General features: G+C 34.1%; 1 protein-coding gene and 1 long non-coding RNA gene across 2 annotated transcripts in view; one reads left to right on the forward strand and one right to left on the reverse strand.

Moving 5' to 3' along the window:
- Window positions 1–20,351, forward strand: part of LOC119082722 (teneurin-m) — a 536,832-nt gene that overhangs the window by 289,700 nt on the left and 226,781 nt on the right. The window lies entirely within an intron of this gene.
- LOC119082732 lies at window positions 1,341–20,129 on the reverse strand. Its single transcript, XR_005088700.1, has 3 exons — window positions 20,107–20,129; window positions 14,920–14,925; window positions 1,341–1,643 (listed from the first exon to the last, which is right to left on the reverse strand). It is a non-coding gene; the product is annotated as an uncharacterized LOC119082732 (long non-coding RNA).

Consider the following 20,351-nt stretch of genomic DNA (forward strand, 5'->3'; position numbering starts at 1 on the left):
GAAACTCTGTAATAGATAAACTTTCCAGGGAAACACGATTAAAAGGGCGACAATTTATATTGTTCCTTGTATTATTACTTCAGATTAGCCACGCGACTCTATTCAAATACGATATAAGTTTCGTTTTGGGAACGAGAATCCTAAGGTCTTTTCATATGCAAAATAGCAAATTGAATGTATATGGTAATTGAGGCCACATAATGACTTTGGTTTATTTAGGTATTATAAAATTTATATTGCGGAGATGGAAGAAAACTTTAGGTTTGGCATGGATATATTGTGTGTACTTATATAATATCTACGTAGACCATAAATGCATTCCAACTAGTTACATCTATATATATATTTCCACATAATAATGGTGTATACGCTTCGTTGGGATATTGTTCAAAATTTATTCAAAATCTATAGTAATGAAGCGGTCTTTTTGTGTCGTTATATCGGGTGTATAAAGAACCCAGCGCACATTATGTTTCGTATCTCGATGTATTTTAATGGTTGGAAACGACTGGACAACAATGTCCAATTTTATCTACGAACAAGAATTACTACACATAACATATGTATGTTATATTGTTTGGACGGTAATGTTTCACGTTGATTTATTATCAATTGTAATTCTTGTTAATTAAAATTTATGTTCAATGCACACCACACCACACATACTTGGCGTAATATTTGTATGTTGTAAAAGGTGACTTGACTGACCGTTTGAATTAACATGGATGTTGAACTGAATTGATATTATGAGTTCATTCCATTACCCCAACTTTCTATATTTCACTCATTTCAACGATACGCAAAGAGTGCCTTAAGTTCTGAAAAATGTCCAGGTTCTTGTGTCGAAATAAATGACTCCGTGCGCCTTAAGTTCTTAAAAAAATTTCTTTATTCCATGTTGTTACCGACTCCACTTCGACTCCTCCAGACAAAAGTTCTTTCATGATAGGTCGGTAATTTTCCATTTTCCGAAGAAAAAAAATTTGTTCCCCAACATTACATCCATTACATCCACAATCACACCAGTAACTGCGCTATTTAGGACCAGAGCCTAATATTTGGGAATCATTTTTGAGAATTTTTGGGAATTTAGGGAATTTTTGGGAATTTTTGGGAATTTAGGGAATTTTTGGGAATTTTTGGGAATTTTTGGAAATTTAGGGAATTTTTGGGAATTTTTGGGAATTAATTCCCAAAAATTCCCTAAAATTCCCAAAAAATTTCTTTTCGTTGCATTTTTATAATTAAATGCTCGTAAAAGATCAGGAAAAGTTCAAAAACCTTTAAAAACTATGAACAAGCAAAGAAAAAAAATGGGATTTTTTTTGGAATTTTAGTGAACTTTTGAAAATTGGTTCCCAAATATTATGCTCTGAAGGATATAATTCTTGTCGATGGTCTCGCACCAGCCAGGGCGTATACTCTACTTGTAGGTCTCTCCAAAGCCGACATTAGTACAACACTACAATAATTTAAGAGCAATCTACACTCCGACCCCCTATGAAATACATTTTTGATGATAACTTTTTATTCGGATTATTTTTGAAAAAAGTGGCCTCATCGTTTGGTGCCAGAACATATAAGGTTTCGATAGCCACTGGAATTGTCCAGATTGATGTAGTGTACTGAGAAAAAACTCAAAACTCCTAAAATTTGTGTTTTTTGTGATATTTTTTTGGACTTTTGAGTTTTCTCGGCGTAGACTGCATCAATCTTGACAATAAACCGCGAGCGTTAGTCCATATTATTTTTATTTCAATGAACACATCAAAAACACACTGAAAATGTATATTGATATTGGAAAAGTGGAATTTGAAATTTTTAATTTCAGTTTAGAAAGCCGCTCCAATTTTCAAAAAATCTCGCGCTTGAAAAAAAAAACAATTTCGTGACTTAACAAATTGGGATGTTTTATTTGTTGACAGTTTGTTTTAATTGTGATCACCGAGATAACCAAAAAACCAACACTAACAAACAAAATATTCCTATCAGCTGACAGATACCTAATATCCCATTTCGATTCTTTAGAGTTTCCGTACGTGAGTTCATCATGGCAGAGATTTTTTTAATTAATTTCTATAAAAAAATATAAAAAGTTTTTATTACAAAACTAAACTTTTATAAAAAAAGGCTCGCGGTTTATCGAAACTTTATATGTTGTGGCACCAAACGATGAAACCACTTTTTTCAAAAAATATTCTAATAAGAAGTTATCATCGAAAATGTTTTTCATAGAAGGTCGGAGTGTAGACTGCTCTTAAAATAATTATTTTTGAGTTATAGCCGAAAACGGGTTTTCGGTACCCTCTGACATGCTTTCACCTTTGAACACTTTAACCGAAAATTTAAAAAAATGTTCGAAAAAAATGAAAGATACGATTCTCTAGAATTGAAGACGAATCTATCACTCATTAAAATCGGAGACCACTTGTTCCCCTATCACCATCACCTCCAGTTTTGGCGATATGCCGCTTAAGCTCAATTTACTGAATATATTATATTCAATATGTTCTGAAATATTTGTTGTTTTTTTTGGGGAATTTTTGGGAATTTTAGGGTATTTTTGGGAATTTAGGGAATTTTTGTTAATTTTTGGGAATTTACAGTGAACGACATCTCAAATGTCTCACTGTTAAATTTTTCTGAGAATTTTATTGTGTCATTGCAAGTTCACAATGACATTCTCTGAAAAAAATGACAGTGAGACATTTGAGATGTCGTTCACTGTAGGGAAATTTTGGGAATTTTTGGGAATTTTGGGAATTTAGAGAATTAAATTGTACGGGAAATGCCGAAAATGATACGTCATTTGTTATTGATCGCAACATCGAAAATTTACGATGAACTCTGACTAATATGGTCTTTTATAGCCGAATGTAAGTTAAAACAAATGTGGTAAAAGATTTTGAATCAATCTGCAGAAAAAACTTAGATCAAATGAAGTAGTAGATTCTAGACTCAATAATTATATTGAAGATGTGTTTACGGTCCGTGAAACACGTTACTTGCAACGTAAGTAAGCAATGCCATTTAAGTAGTTTATTTATGCTTTGTTGCTGTGGATACAGTGTTTGGCAATTTCGTCTAACCTAACCTTATCGAAAGGATTAATCCTTGTCGACTTACCGAACATACACCAAAATGACATAAGTTAGAGACGAAATTTTTTCCATCATCCCGCACCCCAAATATTATTCGAAGATAAATCTGTTTTGTTATGGAAAAGGAACCGTTAGCATTTCATTCGAAAGAATAAAAAATAAAATTGGCATCAAAAACACTTATACCCTTTTCATCCTGAATTTCGGGGTCTGAATAACAATAAACCTTTCTGAGGATGTTGATATCATTATATCATCTTTTTACTTTCAGCGGTACCTTTGCACACCACTCCTATAAATTTAGATTACGTTCTCTAACAAGAAATGGAAGAAAGAAAGAAAAAAAACAACCTTTTGCACCATTTCTATAATGTATAGTATAACGCCTTTGTCACTCGAATAAAATTTTATTTATTGTAACTACTACACTCACTGGGAAAAATTTATTTTATTTTTTTATCAGAAGAAAAAGGTTTCCTCCTGATAAATAAAATGAAACGCCCGAACGGTAATAAGCACGGAGTTGACATCTGATTTTACTGAAATTTTAATGACTTGTCTGCCTGTCAACATGTCAACATAAATAGTGTAGCCATAAAAGGTGATTTTTGCAGACCTTCTTCTATTTTCTAGTGGTTCGGACGTACGAATATTACCGCATTTTCAGAGAAAAGAACTGAAGCTGACGCAATTATAAATCTGTGTATTTCGGCGGGGTATAAAACAGTGAATGAAATTTCGAGAACGGATTTTATTCCGAAATTAATCATAATCGCTTTGTGTTTCTCACGATGGCTAATGAGCAATAAGACTGCATTATTGTTTGATATTCAACAAGTATAGAAAACAAAATCCGAACTTTTTTTTGAACGAACATTTTCAGTTACATTTATTCGAAAAATTACTAATTTGTGGCTAATTGTTCGGGTGTCCAATATAGTTAATACAACGTGTTACGAACATTATTTTTTTTTCCCCGGTTGGTCTTCTTTCATTATATGCCATGATGCGGCAAAATGTTCAGATGAAAATTATACAAACCGAAATGTATGCTATACTCATACCGTTTATTGTAATGTAGTTTTAAAACAAAAAAAAAAGTTTTAACTCATTGTCGAACGAATTTTCTAACGAATTCAAATTGAATTTAATTGCATAATTTCAGAGGCGTACTGTATGCGCCCCGTTTCTATGGAAAATGTATTTTATGCAAATTACTTTGTGCAGAAAAATTTGGTTTAATTTTTTCCCTTACTTTTACCCGTGGTTTTTGAGAGCGTCGACGTTTCTCATTAAAATGAAATTCCTATGGCGAAATTTTTTGGGTTAAAGTTCTTAATTTTGTTTTCTTTTTTTCATCACTGTTGCTTATCTATCATACGCTACACAGTAAAAATGAGAATATAAATCTCTAAGGAAACCTAGGTGGAAGCTTCATTCGGACTTGACGGTAATCGTATCACTAGTATAATCAATAAATCTTTTACATCTTTTGTTCAAGTTCAAGATTGAAGTAAAATCTATTACTTCACTGAAATGAAAAATGTAATTCCTACATAAGAGAACGTCAGCTATTGCTAATCATTTATTTTGGTAGTCGATGATAACAGATGCATTGGTAGAATTTTCCGTTTTCCGTTTCCGTTTCCGATCCGTTTTTATTCTTCATGGCGATCTACTGGAACAACCAGCCCAGATTTTGAGAGACAATCTGTATCTTAATGACGCTCAACCCAAGTCATTCAATTGGATATGACCGTGCCAGCCGGAAAATCATGATCGGGTTTTCCAGGATCGGCTCGATTTTCCGACACTCAACACAATATAGAAAAAGTTTGTAGAAGAAACTACAGTAATCGCAGATTAGATAGCAAGAAATGCATGCGTTTGGTGGATTTTTTAAGTTCCAACTATTCCACACTTCTATCAATATATTGCACACACACACTCTGTGCACATTACGCTAGTTCTACGTGTGCGCGTATAAGCGGTAAATCCGAGTATATCCCAAATAATACTAACATATGAAACGTAAGGAACGTGTGGAATTAAGAAAAACAGAGAGTCGCATGAATATTTCTAACTATTCTGAGCTAGCTGTATATGAAAATTTTCACGTTTCGAGTCGCGTGAGACAATTTTCATTTCCTCATAATTCGCTAAATATGATCAGCTGATTGACATTTATGAATGACGTTTATGAAATCAGCTGTTCAATTTTAGCGAATAATATCGAAATAAAAATTGTGTCGCGCGACTGGAAAGGTGAAAATTTTCATATAGTTTCTTCTACAAACTTTTTCTATATTGTGTTGAGTGTCGGAAAATCGACCCGCCCCGATCATGATTTTCCAGCTGACAATGAAACTGAGACAGCGTTTCATGTATAAACAATCTTTGGTTAAACTACGACTAGCGAATTATAAGTGAAATGATGATTTCAATACTACAAGCCCTCAAGCTTACAATCTTCGGTCTTCAAATATGAAAAGTTAAATGCATTAGAGAATTATAAGAAAAATGAAATTTAATTCATTAAGCTCCATTCGAAATGTTTGTTTCTTTTAAACTATCACAAAATACTTCGATTATCATCGTCAACCTATTTAAAACAGAGGCGTAGAATATGTGGGAAAAACCATTGAACCACATCGCACTATCGATGTTAATAGCTAGGTATTTAGCGTAATAACTTCGCCAGCAACACTAGCACGACCGTATCAACATAGGTTATTAGAGCATCCAGACAAGTTATTTTTTATCAACGCAAAGACATGATTTTGTGCCTCCAAGTTTTTTTGAAGTTAGTCTAAACTTCGAAACAGGGACTAAAATAAGGATTTCTGTGCAGGTGGGAAACTTTTCAACGGGGCGCCTAAAAACGAAATCTTGGGCGCCAAAGTAACAATTTTTTATGCCAAAGTAATATCATGACCGTAAGTCTGGAGAGGGATTGCGGAATCAGTTCTCTTTCTCAATTCTATCGAAACTCTACTGATAGATAACGATTCACTACTTCACTGAAAGATGTCGCAGCAACAAGGCCAATGTCAACAGAAAAATAATTAATTTTTTACTCAACGGAATTCAGTCAAATAAAATGCCATCGTAAAGCCCATGACCTCAGGACTCTGGCACAGTAATCAGTTTTTTAATCGGCCCTATATCGCAGCTATATGCTTGGCGATAAGAATTTAAAAAAAGTTTGCTGTCATTTCATCCATTCGTCAGACTCTTATCGCCAGGCCGATATAGGGCCGATTGAAAAACTGATTACTGCTGCAGAGTCCTTCAGTGCGTCCAGTAAAAAATTAATTATTTTTCGGTTGACATTGGCTTTGTTGCGACATATTTCAGTGAAGTAGTGAATCGTTCTCTAACAGTAGAGTTTTGATAGAATTGAGAAAAGAGAACTGATGCCGTAATCCCTCTCCTGGGTCTTATTCGAAAAATCACTCAAAATGTCCATGAGTAATTCTTGGGGTCATTCAAATAGTGCGCACGCTAAAAACGTGAGACAAAACATCTTTTTTGTATGCGATTTGGATGTTTTGTCTCATGTTTTTAGCGTGCGCACTATTTGAATGACCCTTAACCGATTTCTCAAAACATTTTTTTTGTTCGACGAAGAATCAAATTCCTGTGGTTCAGTTCATAGACAGGTTCGAAAAAATCAAATTAAAAGGTCTTATTCCTTCAGTATTCTATTTTCAACTTTAAGATTTCCGAATCGATCTCATAATTTTCCTTTGAAAAATACTTTCAAAAAGTTATTAGCTTCAACATCATCTTCGTCTTTTTTCTTATGCTTAAAAGAAACAAACAAGTGGAGTCGATGAAATCTACTACGCTATAGACATCTACTAAATATTTATATCAAAATACTAAATACTACTGTTAGTGTAAATATCATTCCCCTATTTGAAAGCTGCAATCCAAGGGTTTAGTGGTATGGTTGGAGCGCTGCATAAAAAAGAGGTCGAATCCGATATATCAAATTTGTGTACAGGAATTCACATTCAAATGTTGATATCTCCGTTGTTTTTAAGGAATAAGAGCCAGATTTTGCTAGGTTTGCATCTTTTACGGAGCTTTATCAGCCATTATCATTTTTCAGATACGTTCAATGCGCCGCAGGCAAAACTTTTATTAAAATTAGATTCTTCTCATTATTGTCAGATAATTATAATTTTTCTTGTGGGTAAATTTAGATTCGCATGTGGGAATTAGAGGGGCACAGGTGGGCAAATTCCCACCTGCGATGTTCCTTAGTTTAGTCCCTGCTTCGAAACGTAGAGTCACCTACAAAAAAAAATTACGAAATGGTCAGCGATTTTACACTGTTTTAGGACATTCTGTTGATCGAAAATGTGGTCAAACATATAGTTCTAAAGCTATCGAGCAGCTCAAACAAATTTCTTCTTTCGTACAAACCGCCTCAGTCATGTTTTGATGCGGTGAAGTGCGGGTGTTATTTTTGTGACAAAATTAATTTTAGGAAAAAGCTGCGTATTTAAGACACATACTCACTGTAGAACCACTTTTTACATAAAATAACGTTTTTCCGTTTTACTTCGAAAAGGTTGAAGTAGCCGTAAAAGCCGTAACAATAAAAGATGACTGATTGGAGCATGAAGAAAAAATGTTCTACAATTATGAGATTAGATCCTCTTCGACTTACGCCCGTTTGAGCTTACGCATCGTTTTCAAATTTATTGCCAAAAATGTATGTTATAATTGAAAAACGAAATCCCCAGTTAGTTATCGCTCGAATATGTATATCTACGGTCTCGAGAAACAGGATACCAATACCACCGCATCCGGTTTTTTTTTTCGTTTGGAAAATCCTTACTATTTAAACGAACTGGATAAAGAGCAATCAATAATCCTCAATTTCTCTATATATATTTTATCAAGAAACCAATAAGGGTATTTACATTGAATAATTTGAGTAGATCGAGCCTGTTTCAAAACGACCCTCTCCTCAATCCCAAATAATATAACATCCCTTTTTCACAATAGACTTTTTATATTTTAGATCAAATGAAATGTATTTCTTAAGATGTACGAATGTATACACAAAACATATATCATCGAAGCGGTAGAAGCAAAAAGAAAGAAGGAAAAAAATAAATAGAAAAAGAAAAGGAACACTGTGGAATTTGAAATTTCTTTAATTTTCTTTCCATTCGAATATAATAGCTTAAAAAACCCCCCCTTTTTTCCGAAATGAGAATCATTTAATCTAAGATTGATAGTCGGTGTAAATCTTCGATTTAGTTTGAAAATTCGTTTATTGTAAAGGTGGGCTTTCGATGTTCCTCTGTGGTGAAGTGGAATTTAATTTTGAATTTTTTTTTTTATTCTTGTGCGCTCTCTTTTGAATTTATATCTTTGTCGATGAGGTGGGTTGTCGATGAGTGGGTGTGCTTCTTTGTATAGGGGTTTTTTTCTTCTTTAATACAATGGAGATTTTTGTTCGTTCGTTCGTTCGTTCGATGGACGGGGAATGATTTCGGTGGAAAGGATTTATTCGGAGGGATGTAGTGTAAACCTTGTGGAAATGGATGTTTAAATATTGCATGAAAGAATGATTAAAAAATTAACCGGATAATTTATGGGTTTGAATCACGAAGAGAATAATTCTGATAAAATGGAAATGAGAGTAACGTGATCGGTTTTATAAAAAAAGGTGTATGGTTGAAGTTAATAGGACGCTAATGAGGGAATTTTAATTGCCAAAAAAAAAACCTTGATTTACATTTTACAATAAATTTAACCGATACGTTCGCTTATTCATTACTTATGCTAAATTCGATTCGTTAATTTCGTGATTTTCGACTATTCGTTTCGAATTTGAAATTATATACTTCGTTCATTTGCTTCCACATTATACCATAATCTAATGGAAAATGTACACACCCCGATCTAAATTAATTTTTTAAGCGATACATTTAAGTACACGTCTGAGTATAATTATCGATCCAATGTACTTTTCTTATGATTACACTAAATCAAAAACAACGAGCCGTCAGAACAGTCGGAGCGTTTGCTGCGACTGAGCCCCGTACAAACCCGTACATCTATTGCGTACGTGACCCTAGTTCGTCCGTCGCCCTACTCTTACCGTAAGCCTACTGCGTCCGTAAACGTCGGTAAAGTAAAATTCTTATGAAATGTGTACGTCTTAAAAATAGCGCAATTACGAAGCCCCGTACGACGTTCCTTTCAAATGTAACACAAATTTCGAATTGACCTAAAATTAAGTATCATTTTCACCGATTTCTATTGTTTTTACAAAAATCCAAAATGGCGGCCGACGGCCATTTTGTTAGGAGGTGGAAAGTAGTACGGCTGCTTTACATTCGTTAGTACCTTTCAAACAAAAAAAAATGAAATTCGGTCAAAGTTTACTCGAGATATTAACAAAAAACACCACCTTTACTGTACGGCCGAGTAGCCACATATAAGCTCACTCCAAGAGACCTAGCTCACGCTCCGGTGAATCGAATTTCATAAACTTTTTTCCCCTGATTGGTACGATCAATACCTATCTAATAAAGCAAAATCCATCTAAATTCGTTCAAATTTGGCCAACCTACAAGCAAAAACGGCTTGCCGCCCTGTACCTAGTTCACACCAAGGGGTCTAACTCACGAGTCGGTCATCCAATTTTCATAAACTTTTTTTTTGTCGATCGGTATTGTAAATACCTTTCATTTGACGTATCACTTACAAGTGTAGTGCTTAAATGTCTGGAGATATCGTCGAGAAACAGTTAGGCACTTATTGGGCCCCAGCTCCGGAAGGGTCGACCCAAAATCGCCCATCTTCGAACTTAGCCTCACTATTTTGACTATCTTTCAGGAAATTTTTTTTTTTTTGAAATCGGATTTGATTTACTCAAGATATCGACGTGACAGACGGACGGACGGACGGACAAAATTTTTATTGCGGATTCGTTATCTATGAACATAGGCAAACACTTTGCCCTTACCGTCTGCTTCGAATTCCATCAATTACACACGGCATCGTAATCCTATAAGCCCCTTCGTACTTCGTACGGGGCTAAAAAATCCTTTGGATCGTGTATGAACTTATCCAACCATATCCGTTGCTATCTGATTCGTGTCAACCCGAACTCAAGCCCAATAAAGCCATACTGTAATAAATTGGTGATTACTCTGTCAATGAACTTCTCTTTTTTTTTGTACACCGAAACCATTTACGGCCAAAATCAATGTTTTCTCGAGATATTTTGCAGGTTATTTCGTTCACCTTCGAAACGCATTATAGCCATTTTTCATTCTACCCGAAAACAAAACCAATATACTTCTGCTGCGCTTTCAAAAAAGAACCATACCGGGTGGTGTGTGTGTGTTATTCTATTTTTACAACACCCAATTGGCATACCGTCTAATCGAATCAATTTGTGGAAAATCCTTGGGGGCCAATATAGACACACACACCGAGAACAGCAGAACAAAAAAATATGATAACTGAGAGCAAAAAGAAAAACATTTTTATAGTTCAATCGTGAACATGGTCGTATACCTCCATTTAACGTATTATATATGAAAGAAATAATATCCTCTAGATTGCAAACGATCCATTCCTATAATATGATATATGGGTAAATGGATGGGGGTACAACAATATATACATGGAGGAGGTATATTATGACGAGAATAAAATAGGAATTTTTTGTGATCCATAAAAAAATGGAATAAAAAAAAAAGTTCCATTTTCGTATAGGACATTTTAATTAGTTTGTTTTATGAATGTAAGCGGAGGTGTAAACATTATTTTTTTTTTGGGGGTAATAAATCTTGGTATGATCCATAATATGTAAACGAACCATAAAAATGAGATTGCTTATAATCCGAAATAAATCTTCTATCAAAATACAACGTTAATTAGAGCGGCAATGAAAACGGTTACATTTTGGCCATGTAAACTCTAGTGAATTAACGTTGTGTGGTTTGGCACCAAATCTTATTTTAACGTTACAGTCGACGCACTTTAACAGCTTTCGTTTAAGTCATAAAGTGTTCCGCACAATTTTTTCTTCTATTTGTATTATGAATGGTGCTGTCGGAGGTGGTTGATACATGTCAGACGTAATTTTTTGGTTCATCATTAAATCATTATTTTCTCATGTTTCTTCGTTGATTAAGAATGTGGTCTAAAGTCAGCATCGGGTTCGGGTCGACCTGCTTCAATTCAGGTTGAGCCGAACCGGATTTCAGCCCGTATCTGAACTGAAATTTCAGGTTTGACCCGAGGTTGATCTGAACCTGAAATTTTCGATTTTGGGTTCAATCTGTACCGGACCTGAGTCTCAATTGGTTCGACTCAACAAGAATCTCACTCGAACTTGAACGTTTTCTTTTGGATTTGACCTGAACCTGACCTGAACCTGTCATGATGGTTCAGGCAGCCAGAAATGTTTACACCAGAAATAACAAATTTCGTGTGTTGCCTTTATGTTCACAAATAAATTGGAAGTTCTAAGTCATCTCTCCATTTTCAAGTTCAAGACCCACTTCTACTCTGTAAAGTCCCCATCCTATCAATCCCTCGATGGAACAGCCTATTTTGTGATCGATATATCTTTAAATCACGGACTTGAAATTAAGTCAAACAAACTGCACGTCTCCAAGGATGTACGGGAACTCATCCCTCTATATGTATCCGTGAATAAATTGTCGCAACGTAAAAATCCGTTTACATCGAAATGAATATGTTTTCAGATTAATATGCAAAATAATATAGCGCAAGAGTGTGTTAAAACTCACTTTAAATATAAATTAAACTACACAAGAGGCCATTCTTCACTTCAGATTAGATAAAAATGAAATTATCTGCACATTTATGTATATGATATGCGATATATGATATCATCTTTCACATAATCATATTTCGTCGCGTTTATATTATGTCCTGGGATGAATTTAAGAGTGTGTAATCCTTCTTACAGAGAGACACTGCTATATATGCATGCATTATATGACTATGTAAAATCCATATAGTGTATATCATATGGATAGATACGTTGCTTCTCCATATAATCGGTGTCAAGGGACTATACGGGTAATAAATATTTCGTCGGCGACATTGTGTACAAGGACTTAACGTATAGTTGGAGCAATTTATTGGTTGGAAATTTTAGTAAGCACAGAATATTATAACGTAATGCAAATGAAAACGTTCAACTATCTTTTATTTACGATAGACAATTTTCAGATTTAATATTCTGCATGATAATACTTCTTGTCTTCGCTTATAATTGCCCTGCAACACGTCATTTATTTTATCATTTTTCCATCAAACTATTTCTCGAAGCATTCGAGCTCACTGTGAGGTAATGAGAGTAATGAGAATGACATGATGAGATTTTGATTATTTTTGTTAAATGAAATTGTCGTTCGTGTTCGGTTTCTCTTTACATCCGGTTTCTGTTTAGGAACACTCTAAGGGCACAATATCAGAAATAGAAACCAGCCCTTTTCTAAATTCAATTTGAATAATTTTGGCGGCACGGCCCGAACATTAGGGCGTATCGAATTTTGCAAATTTTAAGGACCGCGATAGCCTGTGTGCGGAAAACGTAGATCATCGAAAACTGTGTCCGGGCATGTGGTTGATGAATCCGATGGAGCCATGGAAGAAGCCCCCCCGGGCGGCTTTAAGTTTCCGATGGTCATAATTCGGAAAGTTGAGAGTATTTTTGAAAACAATGTTCTAGCGGGATGTAGAGCTTTGAAAACTCTACAAATCTACCGAAGAAACCTATGGTCCAAAAGATGCCATTGCCAAGATTGCCTAACATCGAAAATGTGACCTTTTGGTTTTTGACTTATATTTCCTGAGAGACAAATTATTTTTTTAGCCTGTGGTATGAGGTGGTAGAGGAGGTCGAGCACTTCCAGTACACTAGGCATGTCCCGATCCATTATACACTTGAAATCACTTTTTTAAACTTTTTATTTGGAATTTTTAAGAGTGGCCACGTCGCCCACGAAGCAAGTGCAGACACTAAAACCGGTGCTGTTGAGTCGAGGACACCTTGGCCAGTAAGTATGCATAATACTCCACGACAGTAGCTGAACTTTTTCACAAAATATCTGTGATTTCGATGTGGCACACTTTGGACTACAAAATCTGAATAAATTGAATTTATGAGAAAAACGAGAAATAATCGATTTAATTAGTTATTTCACCCACGAATCGATTTCGTTGCAAATACACAGATTATACATATTTTTCGATATATTTACGAAAAATTGAAGTTCGTAGTATAGTTTTTCAATTCATGTGCCACATCGAAATAACAAATATTTTGTGAAAGAGTTCAGCTACTGTCATGGAGTATTATGCATACTTACTGGCCAAGGTGTCCTCGACTCACCAGTACCGGTTGCAGTGTCTGCACTTGCTTCGTGGGCGACGTGGCCACTCTTAAAAATTCCATTCACAAATGTTATAAAAGTGATTTCAAGAGTATATCCGATCGGGACATGCCTAGTGTACTGGTAGTGCTCGACCTCCTCTACCATCTCATACCACAGGCTAAACAAAATCATTTGTCTCTCAGGAAATATAAGTCAAAAACCAAAAGGTCACATTTTCGATGTTAGGCAATCTTGGCAGTGACACCTTTTGTACCATCGGTTTCTTCGGTAGTTTTGTAGAGTTTTCAAAGCTTTACATTCCGCTAGAACATTGTTTTCAAAAATACTATCAACTTTCCGAATTATGACCTTCGGAAACTTAAAGTCGCCCGGGGGGACTTCTTCCAAGGCTCCATTGGATCCATCAACCACATGCCCGGACACAGTTTTCGATGATATACGTTTTCCGCACACAGGCTATCGCGGTCCTTAAAATTTGCAAAATTCGATACGCCCTACCGAACATTTATTGTGTTGTGAAGGTGGTCACAATTGGTATTTTCTTCCTACCCTATCTGTTTCGAAAGACAATAGTGCAATATTGTATCAAACGTTGTGTTTGATACAAAATCTTGTACTTCATTTGTTTTAACATGCATATTATAATGAAAGACCAGCCTAACAATTTATGAAAGATCTCACCACAACCTTTCATAAACGTCTAGGCTGGTCTTTTATAGTAACCATGTTAAAACAAATGAAGTACAAGATTTTCTATCAAACTCTAGGCAAAAAGTATAAACAAAAAGTAACAGATTTAGCATGAAACGTAATGTTTGAGAATTTCATCGAAGTGAAAGTTACTGTGCTTCATTTGGTTATTTGACTACACAACTATCCCCTATAACCCTATTATATTGTAAGACTTTCGGCTCTTGTGACATAAAATTGACCAATTACTTGAAAAATAGAGATTTCGTAGCTGAAACAAACTGATTGTTTTCATTCAAAATAGATCTATCTTCAACTGGACAGGCTTTATGTCTTGCTCGCTTCCGTTCCTCGTAAATGATATTGCAACAAAAATGCTGCGACCTCAATTATCCAGAAGATTACAAATCAATCGTCAATTTTATTAGTTTTACAAGAGTTGGCTAAAGAACACATTCAGTTCTCTATCAAAACTTATATATCCGGAACTATTTTCATTGCCTATTTTGCAAACTTTCTCTTAATGTTCCATCCTGCAACCACAAACATATTTCTATCCGAAGAAAAATACTTAACCATAAAACTACTGCATACGGCAATAATAACTGCAATTTTATGTACACACCTCATACTCTCAGCTGCCGATACTTACAACATCCATATTATAGCTCAATAACCAAAATAACTTTTTTTTTATTCTCCTGCAATCATACGAAAAACTTTTATGCACAGTTTAGAAAGAAAATAAATTGAAAAATGCTTTTTGGAAAAACGAAACGACGAAGAAAAAAAAAATGAAAATCTTTGTCTCAAGTGGACTCTTCAAGACATTTGTTACTATCTTTACGATGTACAAAAACACATGAATATACCATGTTTCTTTCGCTCTTAAAACATTTTTTTTCCCTTCTCCTAACATCTATGAAGTTTCTCTGGCATTTATTTTATAAGAGTTGATCAGATAACTGCGGGTTCTGTAGCTATTTATTTGGCGTTCTTATAATTATATTTTGGTTCCTTGCACTAAAACCCTTTTGATCATTCGAAACGCTGTGAAGCATTCGGTAAGCCACACATATAGCGATTTGCCACAATAAAAGGAGAATAGATGCGAGGGAAGCAAAAAAAAATATCTTTCCAATACAACGGCTAAATAAACGATATTCTCATACACCAGAACGAGAAGAGACAATCAAAACTGAAAAACAAAGACACATAACTCATACCAGAAACTTTAAAAAAGTTACTTCTTCTCTGGACGCCGGGCTACGGGGGAAAAAAATAGAAAGGAGTTTGATTAAATCTATTTTAGACGACTTTTTTCGGGTTGGGTTTCCAGCAGGAAAAAATGACTTAAAAAGTTTTCCGAGACATCTTTTGATTGAGATGAAAATTGATGTCGTTGTGTAGTGGAAAAGAGAATGATGGGAAAATGGTATACGTAACGATGACCGGTTAAAAAGAATGGTTTCAATTCTAAGGGCGAAATAGGGGGGAGTCGATGGATACTTTTTTACGTGTAGATTCTGGATATTGAATGGGATTTATGGGCAGAATGTATTGAACAATAATTCTATTTGTGGGATTTCTTTTGTTTTTTGTGTTTTCTAAGCGAACGTTGTGTGCTGGTTGTTGTTGTTGTTGTGTCGGTTGTTTGCGAGTGTGGAAAATGAAGAAATGAAGGTATAGTTTTGTTTGATGTCTGAGCAGGATTCGTTTATTTCGTTTGTCATTTTCGTTTTTCATTTTTTTTTTGTATGTGCCTTTGCTTGGCATGCTGGTTAAATACAGAGATTCTTTTTGTTCGTTGAAATTCTGTGCAGAAAAAAAAGAAAACTTTTTATTTATTGCATAGTTGAGTCAAAGGGAAAAGGTAAATAAATTGGTGGGTTTTTCTGATGCGAACTCGAGCGTGAAAAGCTTTTTTATTAAATTTAAAACTTCCTTCCAGAGGTCCACATCGTGTAGTTGCCCGACCCACATAATTAATCACTTTTTTTAAACAAAAAGTTTCGTTAACTACCAAATTTAAGTATGTAATTTGTCTGGTAATCGGTAGCCCGTTGTCGAATATGAGTCGTTGCTCTTGATGTTTTTATTTCGTAGCAGACGTGGAGGGATTACTCGGTTTAATAGCGCTCTCTTTTTGTATTCGTTTTAATAGTTTGTCAATGATTGTTCAACTCTGCATCATTCATTGGTATAGTTTTAGAATAAATTTCAGACCTTTGTTTTCTGAATAAATTGTCCTGACGTCTTTCTGTATGAATACTTCATTACGTAATGCATGCATAACATATTGAACAATTTATAGAATCACTCAACACATTTGTTGATTTAGAGCGATATAATCTGCTAATCATTTTGTTTTTAATGTATCATCTAGTGCTTTACACCATAATCTCTTACTTCATTGATTTGAGAAATCACTTCGTCTCGTCTTAATGTGGTATATTTGATGCCTTTGTCGATAACAAATAACTGGTCGTTTCTAAACTAATTCAAACTTGGTCTAAGACATTACAGCAAATTAAGGACTTTAATTCACAGGCTAAATAAGTAAAATGCGTATTAGCGATATAATCATTGAATCTGTTACTTCTTTTGTTCAAATTATCAGCCAGTGTTTGATGCAAAATCTACTACTTCATTCGTCGCAACATACCTGTCACTATAATAAGACCACATTTACCGGAGGTAATCGTTTATTTTTTCATTGCTGTTGATAACAGATGATTAATTCTTCTTTTAGAATTCGACTCATCCATACAGTCTTTAACATTTCAAATGTCTCACTGTCAAATGTTTCTGAGAATTTCATTGTGTCATTGCGAATTCACAATGACATTCTTTGAAAAAAATGACAGTGAGACATTTGAAATGTTAAAGCCTGTATCGTTTGATGGATTTATTCAGAGCGAAATCATGGGCGCGCGTTAGCATAGCGCCCGTGACGCAAGTCCTATTACTAGAAAAAATTTCAAAAAAATTTTTTTGTCGTAGACTGCAGAACCATATATACAGCAAATATTGAAGTTCCACAATTCAAATACAAATGACTCCAAATTACCATTAAAAAAACTAGGCGTTCGTACGAGTTCAACGAGCTATCACACGTTCTTGCAGCTTAAAATTTGGCCACGCAAAAAATCTTCCAAGAAGCCCCATTTCCATACATTTTGGTCAATTTCAGTACTTTAAACGAAATGAAAAAATCCTACGTTACTTTGTTAGTCCGTCCGTCCGTCCGTCCGTGTTTCCTATCTTCTAAAGTCTTCTTTAGATTTTGTTGAAATTTTGGGAGTAGATTCTAGTCGTCATTCTAAGACATTCCAGAAAAAAAAATTTGGGGGGAACCGGCCTCGGGTATGGTAGAACAAATTTGTTCGCTTTTGGTAAGCTCTGCTCGCCTCAATTTTTTTTCCTAAATTTATAATTTTTTAAATTTTTCAAAATTTTTTTAAATTTTCAAAATTTTTTTAATTTTGCAAAATTTTTTAAATTTTTCAAAATTTTTTAAATTTTTCAAAATTTTTTAAATTTTTCAAAATTTTTTAAATTTTTCAAAATTTTTTAAATTTTTCAAAATTTTTTAAATTTTTAAATTTTTTTTTAATTTTTCAAAATTTTTTAAATTTTTCAAATTTTTTCAAAACTTTTCAAAATTTTTAAATTTATTCAAGTTTTTTCAAAATTTTTCAAATTTTTTCAATTTTTTCAAAATTTTTCAATTTTTTTCAAAATTTTTCAATTTTTTTCAAAATTTTTCAATTTTTTTCAAAATTTTTCAATTTTTTCAAAATTTTTCAATTTTTTCAATTTTTTTTAAATTTTTTTAGATTTTCAAAGTTTTTTAAATTTTTCAATCTACTAATTCTTCCAAAAGAACTGATATCAGTCAAAAACACTCAAAAGAGTAAAAGTGACGCAAGTCCCTTTGCATTCTTCCAAAACAACTGATATCGCTGGATGTGACGCATTCTGCGCTTGTACGCAAAAACTGTAACAGGAAAAATTTGACCAAAGAAATTATAGAAACAAAATTTTACCAAAAAAATTTTGCGTCACAAGTGGCAGATGTTGAGGAAAGTACTTTTAAGAAATTTTTTAAAATAGGCAAGAATACGTCCGAATTATCTGCCACTTTGTGACGCAAAATTTTTTTGGTAAAATTTTGTTTCTAGAATTTCTTTGGTCAAATTTTTCCTGTTACAGTTTTTGCGTACAAGCGCAGAATGCGTCACATCCAGCGATATCAGTTGTTTTGGAAGAATGCCAAGGGACTTGCGTCACTTTTACTCTTTTGATTGTTTTTGACTGATATAGATGTTCAGTAATGGACTAGTAGAGTGGGATTACTACAATTTAGATTGTTACAAGGTATTGTACAATGTGCGAATGGCTTAAGTCTTATAAAGCGACTATTCGCACAATGTGTGAATAGCAATTTCAAACAACTTCTAATCATCATTCCCAACAGCACAACATAATCTATAAATTGAGTTTTATATTGTGCTAAAATTCAATTTCCTTCAAGTCTTATCCTAAGATAATATCGTTAATAACTCAATCATTTTCAAGTTTGTCCTTAACTCACCTCTGCCATCTCCAGAAATGCAATTTGAGAGCAATCCGACGAAAGAAGAACAGAAAATATTTTGTTTCACAATGGCTTTTGATTAATTATTATCTGAAAAGTTTTTCTTTCGCATTGTTCGGAGTTGTTGTTTGACAACAAGTCGTTACTACAAGTTTCAGCCAAATAAATATTGAATGAAGCAAATAAAATTAACGAAATCCAACAAACCTCATTTTTGCTCCATGTTCTGTGTAATGTCTTACAGCGTTTTTAAGAGACGAAGAACGAGAATCGCAACAACAGCACCACACAAAAAAAAATTAACTCACAAAATGCATTATCTTCATATCGCATTCAAACATCATGAAAAGAAAACGCCAAACAAACAGAAAACTCTCTTTAATCAACTTAATAACAATTTCAAATATTGCATCAATCTTGTTATAATAAACGTAATATGATGTTGGATAACCGAAAAAGCACTAACTTTGTGTAAATATTTTGATTCCACTTTATTCATTGTGAGCCATTATACAACTTTATGTGTACTTTAAAATCTCCCCTCGCACAACTTTCTTCCTTCTTTTTTTTTATTTTTAATATTTTATATCTTCGCTCAAACACACAAGAAAAGTCCTGATGATAAAATTTGCTGAGTCCATATTTTATAGCCGCAACCATCATATTGCCGATAGAATGCTAAATTAATATAATTTTGTCGAAAAAAAAAGTAGAAGACGAGGAGAAGAAGCCTCAAAATCTTTGGGAAAATATGATATGCTCCACGATGGATGTGTATATATATACATAAAGCTTTTCTGTGTAGACACATAGAGCATTTCAATGCGGAAATAAATAATAATCGATCAAGTATATAAAACGATAAACTGGTCGAATATGCGATTTTGAGGAGGAAAAGAAAAATCCGTTGCCATCTCCCACTACATAAATTTTCGGTTAAAGTAAAGTTTCTTCCCAAGCCATATGTATCCGATATACGTGTAGTAAGTCGAAATCTCCATTCACTGTCGGGCTGGCTATGTAACATTCATATTATATGAAACTATGTTATGGAACATGGTGTAGTTATACATGAAGACAGATTCTTCGGTTACCACATTGGAAAACAATGAAATTCTCTGGTCTGATGTTTAAGAAATGTGAGATGAAGAGTTGAATATAGGGAGTCAAAACTGTATTGAATACATACGCGTAGACTATCCGTAGAGTATTGCAGTGGAAGCGTATTTGATTTGGCATTGGTTTTTCTGTGTGAATAAATTGAAATGCACAGCAATCGAAAGACAAATGGAAAATCTACTCAAAAGTTAAAAAAAAAAATCATTTTGGTAGGCAGAGAATTCATTGTTCAGCTGCCACAATGTGTACTTTCCAGAGTGGTGTGCTAAAAGGTCGATATTTATTGTGTCCAATCCGATTGAACATCGAATCAGTCGTTAACACATCCAGTAAAGTGGTAAGGAAAAAAATCCATTAACGGAAAGAATTGGCTCTTAACTACTTATCGGCGATGATTTCAATCAACTTCATGTTTTCTTTGTTCTG

This window comes from Bradysia coprophila, unplaced genomic scaffold (assembly GCF_014529535.1).
Source record: "Bradysia coprophila strain Holo2 unplaced genomic scaffold, BU_Bcop_v1 contig_476, whole genome shotgun sequence".
NCBI lineage: Eukaryota > Metazoa > Arthropoda > Insecta > Diptera > Sciaridae > Bradysia > Bradysia coprophila.